Below are 8,701 nucleotides of genomic sequence, written 5' to 3'. Positions count from 1 at the left end.
CACACACACACACACACACACACACACACACACACACACAAATACATTTAAAAAATAAATTAAAAAAGTAAATAAAACAGTGTTTTAAAACAGGCTAATAAGGGCTGCCCAAATAGCTCAGTGGATTAAAACCCCTGCAAGCAGGTGCAGGGGCTGGGGGTTCAATCCCTGGGTCTGCCATGCCGGCCATGCCTGCCTTGCCCCCAGGAATGCTGAGACAGGGATTAATACTGGGCGTGGTGGCACATGCCTCTCATCACAGTACTTGGGAGACTATAAACAGGAGAATCATTATGAGTCCAATCTAGTAGTGAGACCCTGAACACCCTTAGACCCTTTCTTAAAAATACAGGAAAAAATAGTATGTTCTCAAGGTCCAAATGTTGAGCTAGAAATGTCTCAAGTTCTTCCTTTTTAGGGCTGGGTAGTATTCCATTGTAGCAAAATCTCACTTCTTAATTCATTCATTGATTGATGGGCATTTGGGTTGCTTCCAAAATTTAGCTCTTACGGAGTGTCCAGTACCATTTACTGAAGAGGCTATCTTTTTTTTTCAGTAATGGTGTTTGGGCCCTTTGTCAAAGGTAAGGTGGCTGAATGTGTTTGGTCATGTTTCTGCGTCTTCTTATTTGTTCCATTGATCCTTTTTTTTTTTTTTTTTTTGTCAGTACCATGCTGTTTTTTTTCCTTCCTTCCTTCTTTTCTTCTTTCCTTCCTTCCTTCATTTCTTTTTTCTTTTTTTGTCTTTTTGAGGCAGGGTCTTGCTATGCAGTTCAGGCTGGCTTTGAGCTTGCGTTATAGCCCAGGCTGTTCTTGAATTCCTAATGATTCTCCTGCCACAGCCTCCTGAGTTTAGGGATTGCAGGTGTGGATTACAGGCACGCACTGCCAGGCCTGGCCCATTGCTGCTCCCCTCCCCCCCTTAATTGCTGCTTTTGTCCCAGCAGCTTTGTAGTACACTTTCAAGTCTGGGATTGCGATGCCCCCGCCTTGTCTTTGTTGCCCAGGACTGTTTTTGCTACTCTAGGTTTCTTCTGGGTCCAAATGAATTTTAGGAATGTTTTTCATAGTTTTGTGAAGTATGCTAATGGTATTTTGATTGGGATTGCATTAAATCTATACAGTAATTTTGGAAGTATGGTCATTTTCAGTATATTAGTTGTCCCCCCCCCCCAAGAATAAGGGATATCTTTCCATTTTCTGATAACCTCTCCCATTTCCTTTTTCAAGCACTGGATTTTTCAATGTAAAGATCCTTTACTTCCTTTGTTAGATTGATTCCTAAGTATTTCATTTTTTTTTTTTTTTTGATCCGGTTGTGAAGGGTGTTGTGTCCATAATCTCTCTCTCAGTGACTTTGTTGTTTGTATATAAAAATGCTGTTAATTTCTGAGTGTTGATTTGTATCCAGCCATGTCCTCTTCAGACTCCTTTTTCTTACAAAGGTCTTTAGTTTTCTTATAGAGGTCTTTTACTTCCTTTGTTAATTCCTGAATATTTATCTTTTATGTTATTGTTTTCTTTCTTCGTGGATTCATTATTGGAGTATAGGGACACTATGCACTTTTGTGTGTTGATTTTTGTATCCTACTACCTTTAGGAATTTTTTTTGTATTTCTAAGTTTCTTTTGGCAGAAGTCTTTGAGCTTTGTATATATAGGATCCTACCATCTATGAATAAAGATAACAGCAGCCCTCATTTCTTTCTTTGCTTGATTGCTCAGGCAATTTATGTAGTTCAAGTTGGCCTTGAAATCATTATGAAGCCCAGACTGGCCCTGAGGTTGCGGTAATCCTCCTGACTGAACCTCCTGGGCACTGAGCTTACAAGCATGTGTCATCATGCTTGGCGTCAGGGCAGTTTTGAGTACTTTATCAACTAGCGGTGGGGATAGTGGAATTCTTGTGTTGTTTTGGATTTTGGAGGAAAATGTTTTTTCCCATTTAATATGGTGTTGGGTACCAGTTTTTAATAAATGGTTTTTATCACATTGAGATAAACTCCTTTCTTACCTACTTTCTTCAAGATCCCTCTCTCTCTCTCTCTCTCTCTCTCTCTCTCTCTCTCTCTCTCTTCCCTTTCTTGGATGGCATCACGGCAATGCTAGTACCCAGGGATGAGTATGACAGTGTTCTTTTCACTTCAATTTCGTTAACATTTGCATTGTATTGGCGTTAGATTTCTTATAGAATTCTTGTAGAATTCAATGAGTAATCTCTGAGATCCCAGGCTTGTCTTAATTGGTAAGGTTATTTATTATTATTATTATTATTATTATTATTATTATTACTGTCTTAATTTCATTGTCCCTTACTGGATTATTATTATATTTTCTTAGCTTACTTTTGGTAATTTGTGTATATTAGGAAACATATTTTTTTAGCATTCTTCAACTTATTTGAAGTAGCTTTTAATGATCTTCTGGATTTCAGTGGTGTCTGCTGCGATTTCACCTTTTTAAAATTTTCTACTTACAGTTTTATTTGTCTTTTCTCTTCTTTTTGTTTGTTAAGATTAGTGAAAAGGTTATATGTTCTTTTACAGAAGCAGCTCTTTGTCTCGTTTGTTGACTCTTTACGTTGCATTACATCTCAATTTAATTAATTTCTGCTCTGATCTTTATGATTTTTTTCCTCAAGCTAGCTTTACATTTGGAATTGCTTTTGTTTTGCTAGGACTGTGAGGTGCACAATTAGGTCATTTATTTGGGCTACTCTGTTCTTCTGATATGAGCATTTGTATGCATAAATAGGACTACTATTCTTCTTAGGACTACTTTTGTTGTGCCCCTTAAGTTCTGTTATATTGTATTAGCATCACCATTTGATTCTAGGAATTGTCTAATTTCTTCTATGATCCACTGATTATTCAGGAGCATGTTGAATAATTTCTGTGGTTTCTTTTGCCATTGATTTATAGCTTTATTGTACTGTGATCTGATAGAAAACTGAAAAATTTTGATTTTTTAATTTATTTATGCATTGTGGAGTACTGTATGACATGTTTTGGAGAAAATTATATGTGCATCTGAGAAAAACATGTATTGTGTTGTAGGGTACAGCACCGTGTAGATGCTAAGTTCATTTGTTTGAAGACGTAACTTAACTTTTATATTTCTTCCTAACTTTTTGTTTGATTAATATATTTATTTGTAATAGTAGGGTAATAAAATCCCACATTAACACTGTGTCAGTGTTTAGTGATCTTTTATATCCAGCTGATCTTTCATATCCTGAACTTCTTTCTCTTATAAGGTTTGATTCAAGTTCACTTTGTCTGAAAAGAGCGTAGCTGCTCCTGCTTGTTTTTGTATCCCCCTTGCTTGGTGTATTTTTTTCCATCCTCTGATTTTTACTTTATTTATTTATTTAGTGTTTAGTACAGGGTCTACAGGGTCTCACTACACAGATCAGGCTCATAGTGATCCTCCTGTTTTTCAACCATGCAAGCACTGGGGTTATAGGCACGCACCACCACGCCCAGTCTCATTTGTCATCTCAGTGTACCCCCGGGGGCAGGCTGGGCATGGCAGGCCAGGGATCGAAACCCCAGCCCCTGTGTCTGCCTAAGCAGGTGCTTTAATCTGTTGAGCTATCTGGCTGGCTCTGATCCTCTGATTTTAGTTTATGAATTTCTTTTGGATTAAATGTAGTTCTTAAAAATAACATTCTGTTGTGTATTTTTTTTTTAATTCTAATCTGCCAGTCTATGTCTTTGATAGGGATTTGAAACCACTCACACTGATAGTTATTACTGAAAGGAATAGAATTATTTCTGCAATTGCATTATTGTCCTGTTGATTATTGCCTTACTGGGACCCCCCCCCCAACAATTATGCTGTTGGCATTGTTGGCTTCATGATCTCTTTCTATAGTGTCCTTGAGAAAGTTTTGGAGTGCTGGTTTGGTGGCTATGAATTTCTTAAGGTGTTCTTTGTCATGGAAAAACTATATTTCTCTATCAATTTCTTCTTTTTATTTTGGGCAGAACTGGGGGTTGAACTCAGGCCCTTGCACTTGCCAAGGAAGCATTTATTCTATTGAGCTATCTCCCCAACCTTTTCTCTATCAATTTTGAAAGGTAGTTTTTTAGGATAGATTAGCCTGGGTTGGAAGTTGTTTTCTCTTAGGGCTTGAAACTCCACTCTCCAATTTGTCTTGGTCTTTTAAAGTCTGTGAAGTCTGATATAATTCTAATGGGTTTACAATTGCAAGGAATTTATTTGCTTGTCTCTAATAGCTTTTAAGATTCTGTCCTTGCATTGAATTTTTTGGGATTTGACCACAATGTGTGGTGGAAAAATTCTTTTCTGATCATGGCTACATAGAGTTCTATATATGCCTAATGTATCTACATGTTAAACTATCCCCCATGTTTGGAAAATTTTCAGCTGTTATTTCTGTAAACACATTGTTTATTCCAGTTATGCTGTCTTCATACTTTTTTTTTACTAATTCCAGTTAATCTTATTAGTATTAGTATTATTCTTACTGGGAGTCAAACTCAGGACTGTGCACTTGCCAAGCAGGCATTGTGCCTCTGAGCTATATCTCCGGCCTCCGTTTAATCTTAGATTATTCTTCTTTGCATCGTCTAATAACTGTTGGATGTACTTTTCATGTTCTCTTATTTTTAAGATATCAGTGAGCAACTCCATTTGCTCCAGCTATTCCCTTTCTAGATAACATTTCAAAAGAGTTAATGACAACTGTTGTCATGCTACATGCTTATCTATGTCTATAGCAGCATAACTCATAATAGCTAAAACTTGGAAGCAACCTGTGTGTTTATCAATGAATGAATAATGAATGAATAATGAACATGTGCTACTGATACACGATGGACTAACACTCTGCTGCAAAGAAGAATAAATATGAGTCATTTGTAGGAAAATGAATGTACCTTGAGATCACACTAGTAAGTAAGATAAATCAGACATCCAAGTCTAAGTATCACATGGTTTCTTTCTTTCTTTTATCCCTTTCTGTATTTTAGGGAAAGGTCTCCAGGGTGTTCAAGGTCTCACTACTAGATCAGACTCATAGTTATCCTTCTGTTTACAGCCTCCCAAGAGCTGGGGTTACAGGCGCACGCCACCTTGCCCCGTCTCCATTGCTGTCTTAGTGCACCCCAGGGGCAGGGCAGGCACAGCGGGCCAGGGAGCCAAACCCCCAGCCCCTGAGCCTGCTTATAGGCTCTTTAATTACAGGGTTTATTTTATATGAGAAACCCAAAGCATAAATAGTAAAATAAATGATAGGTAACAGGAATCATATGCTTTCGAATGGGAAAGGGATCAAAAGATAAGAGATAAGAGGGGAGTACAGAGGAAGGGGAACAAGAAATTATGAGGTAAAAGTAATCATTATGTATTGTGAGCATACGATAACAAAAACAAAATACTACAGAAACTAAAATAATAAAGACACACTGGTTATTGATATATGATAAAAAAAGAAAAGCTATCACTGTCCCACTTGTGAGAATAGAAGCGATCAGTAATTATACTATAGACACAAAACAAACAACTATTGACATACGGTAAATTTGTTCTAACAGTAACAACTATATTATTAAGAATAGAAAATAAACTAAATTTAGTAACAGGGTTAACTAAATATTTTTTAAAAAATATATTTAGTACAGGGTCTACAGGATCTCACTACACAGATCAGACTCTTAGTGGTACTCCTGTTTTCAGCCTCTTAAGCGCTGAGATTACAGGTGCACACCATCACGACCAGCCTCAACAGCTGTCTCAGTACACCTGGGGCAGGGCAGGCATGGTGGGGCCAGCACAGCAGGCCTGCAAGATGGTCTCTCTCGTCTCTTGTCTTCTTCTTCCTCTCTCTCTCTCTCTCTCTCTCTCTCTCTCTCTCTCTCTCTCTCTCTCATATTCTTTTTCTTTCTGTTTTACACCCAGAAATGGGACTGGTGATGCATATGGAAATTCTATTGTTAATTTTTCTGAGAAATTGCTATACCATTTTCTATAGTGACACTATCATTTTACAATGTTACCAATATGAACAAGTGTTATGCATTTGTCATAGCCCTACCTACATGTATCTGCTACTTTTTTCTTTTCTTTCTTTCTTTCTTTCTTTCTTTCTTTCTTTATTTGTGTGTGTGTGTGCGCGTGTGTGTGTGTGTGTGTGTGTGTGTGTGTGTGTGTGTCCAGCTCAGCCCACCAGGGGGCGGGGCTGGCTGGCATGTGGTACTGGGGATTGAACCGCGGTCCTTGTGCTTTGCTAAACTTGTTCTAAGTAGGTGCTTTAGACCACTGAGCCATCTCACCAGCCCCTAGACTTTTTTCTTTAATTAAAAAATTGTATTTATTTAGAAGCATCCAGAATGTCAACAAAACAGTTGCAACTTTGCAATTACAGAGTGGTATTCAGTTAACAGAACAACAATTATTTCATTTAAGCTGCATCAGAGACTACTGAAGATGAAAAACTACCGTCCTCATATATAACTAATTTGTGCTGTGCACCAAGAAGAACCTGCTTTAAATTTCCATGTCAATTTACAACCCCCATGCTGTACCAGGCAAGGTTAGTGGCTATGGAAAATACCACCTGTGCTAAGTATACCCCCCCAAAAAAGACACTGTACAGTTTAAAAACAAACCTTGCACAGCCTTACATTTTAACTTTTTTTTCTTCAAAAGGAGTGAGTTGTGTACAGGGGGGTTAAATGCTTTATATACAAGAAAAAAAAAAACTGCGCTAGAACCAACTTATTCATCATCATCCTCTTGTTCGTCATCCTCCTCATCCTCTACTTCCTCCTCCTCCTCCTCTTCCTTCTTTTTCTTGTTTTTCAGCCTTGACAACTCCCTTTTTTGCTGCGATGGACATCAGCGATGTCTTTTTCATATTTTTCCTTCAGCTTACCAGACTTCTCGTATGGCTGCTTGTCATCTGCTGCAGTATTACTCCACATTTCTCCAAGTTTCTTTGTGACATCACCATGGAGAGGCCAGGATATTCTCTTTTAATTTTTGGGCAATACTCAGAACAGAACAAGAAGAAGGCCATCAGCAAAACTCCTGGTGCCTCCTCCTCCCAGCCGGCCTGGGACTGTGGCACTTCTGTGGTGAGTGGGAGACATTTCTGAAACTTTTTTTTTTCATTGTATAATAGTGTCTATTTTATTTTTGTTCACAACTTCATCATAAACAAAAGACAAATATTTTAACATTCTTGATAAACATTGTAATTTCCAGGAAGCACATTTAAAGCTCTTATTATACATAACTAATTTCCTGACTTACACAATATGTTTATTTCTGTCCTTTGTTTCTGGGAGTATTTCGTTTCATAAGTGCTGGAGCAGAATAGACAGAAAACATACCCAGTATTTTATAAATTAGAGAATCTAACACGTGGTTTTGGTACTTTTTTTTTTTTTAATTTTATTTTTTGCATTTTAGGGAAAGGTCTCCAAGGTGTTCAGGATCTCACAATTAGATCAGACCCATAGTGATCTGCCTGTTTATAGCCTCCCAAGAGCTGAATTACAGGTGCATGCCACCAAGCCCAATTTTAATTGTCATCTCAGTGTGCCCCAGGGGCGGGGCTGACATGGTAGGCCTGGGGATCGAACACCCAGTCCCTGAACCTGCTTGCAGGCACTTTAATCCACTGAGCTATTTGGCCAGCCCTTGGATTTCTAGTTTTTTTTTTCTTTCTCTTTTTCTTTATTGAGAAATAAATATGAATGAGACAGTTTCAATAAGGATTTTTTTTTTTTTTTTTTTGCTCCGAATGCCTTCAGGTTTGGCTGGTTGGAATGTTGTGGGGATGGAACTCCAGCAACCTGAGGCTGACAGCTTTGTGAAAGCAGCCACTTAAAGAACTGAGCTAGGGCCTTGCCCCCTTCTGAAACTTTTGGATGCCCTAATGTGAATGGGAGAAGGTAAGAGCAATTGCAGGGGGAGAGGTCAGTCTAAGCTAGTCCTGTGTAAAAACGAAGATCTTCTAGGCCAGTTAGAGCCAGCTGCATTAATTCCACTGATCAACAAACTTGAGAATAAGACTATAGCCTTGCTCCTTTTAATTCAAAGAGGAATGAGTGAACAAGTAAACCAATAAGTATCTGCAGATGACATCAGCAGCAGTACTAGAAGTTCTTAACCTCTACTGTAGTGTTTTCAGGCTTGCAAGGAAGTGGCATGCAGCATCAGGGCAGATGGAAGACACCATTAAGGAAAAACAGTGTATACTAAACAAAGCCAGAACATTGTTTCAGAAAAACAAAAATCTCACAGACACAGAGCTGACTAACTAGTGTATAGCAGAATGTACAGCCAGGATTGAAGCTGGACTGCATTACAAGATCCCTTACCCAAGGCCGATTCACCTACCTCCAATGGCCCTCACTCCACTACAAGGCCAGGGGTTTTGAACTCAGGGGAAACTGAGGAAATTTTCCAAGCCAGTATATCTCAAGTCTCATGAGGAAGTTTCCTAACCCAGAAGAAAGTTTATGAAAATGATGAACCAACTAGATCTTGAATGTAAACCAGATAACAAGGCCCTTCTCCTTGATTAGGGACAGAAATTCAAATTTCTTCAGACCTCTGGAATTGTTCTTCACTATGATGCTGTGGGCCTGGACATTCCTGGAGTTTATCAGGGTTTTCTTGCTTGAGCAGACTGACATTAACCCTACAGCTTTTGGGGCTTACATGCT

The 8,701-nt window shown here is 38.5% G+C and overlaps 1 pseudogene; it reads left to right on the top strand.

Moving 5' to 3' along the window:
* Window positions 1-8,110: 8,110 nt before the first annotated feature.
* LOC101592220 lies at window positions 8,111-8,479 on the top strand (annotated as a pseudogene).
* Window positions 8,480-8,701: the final 222 nt, after the last annotated feature.

Source organism: Octodon degus, unplaced genomic scaffold, assembly GCF_000260255.1.
Source record: "Octodon degus isolate 3935 unplaced genomic scaffold, OctDeg1.0 scaffold00125, whole genome shotgun sequence".
Classification (NCBI taxonomy): Eukaryota; Metazoa; Chordata; class Mammalia; order Rodentia; family Octodontidae; genus Octodon; species Octodon degus.
This window is presented reverse-complemented; position numbering and strand designations above follow the sequence as displayed.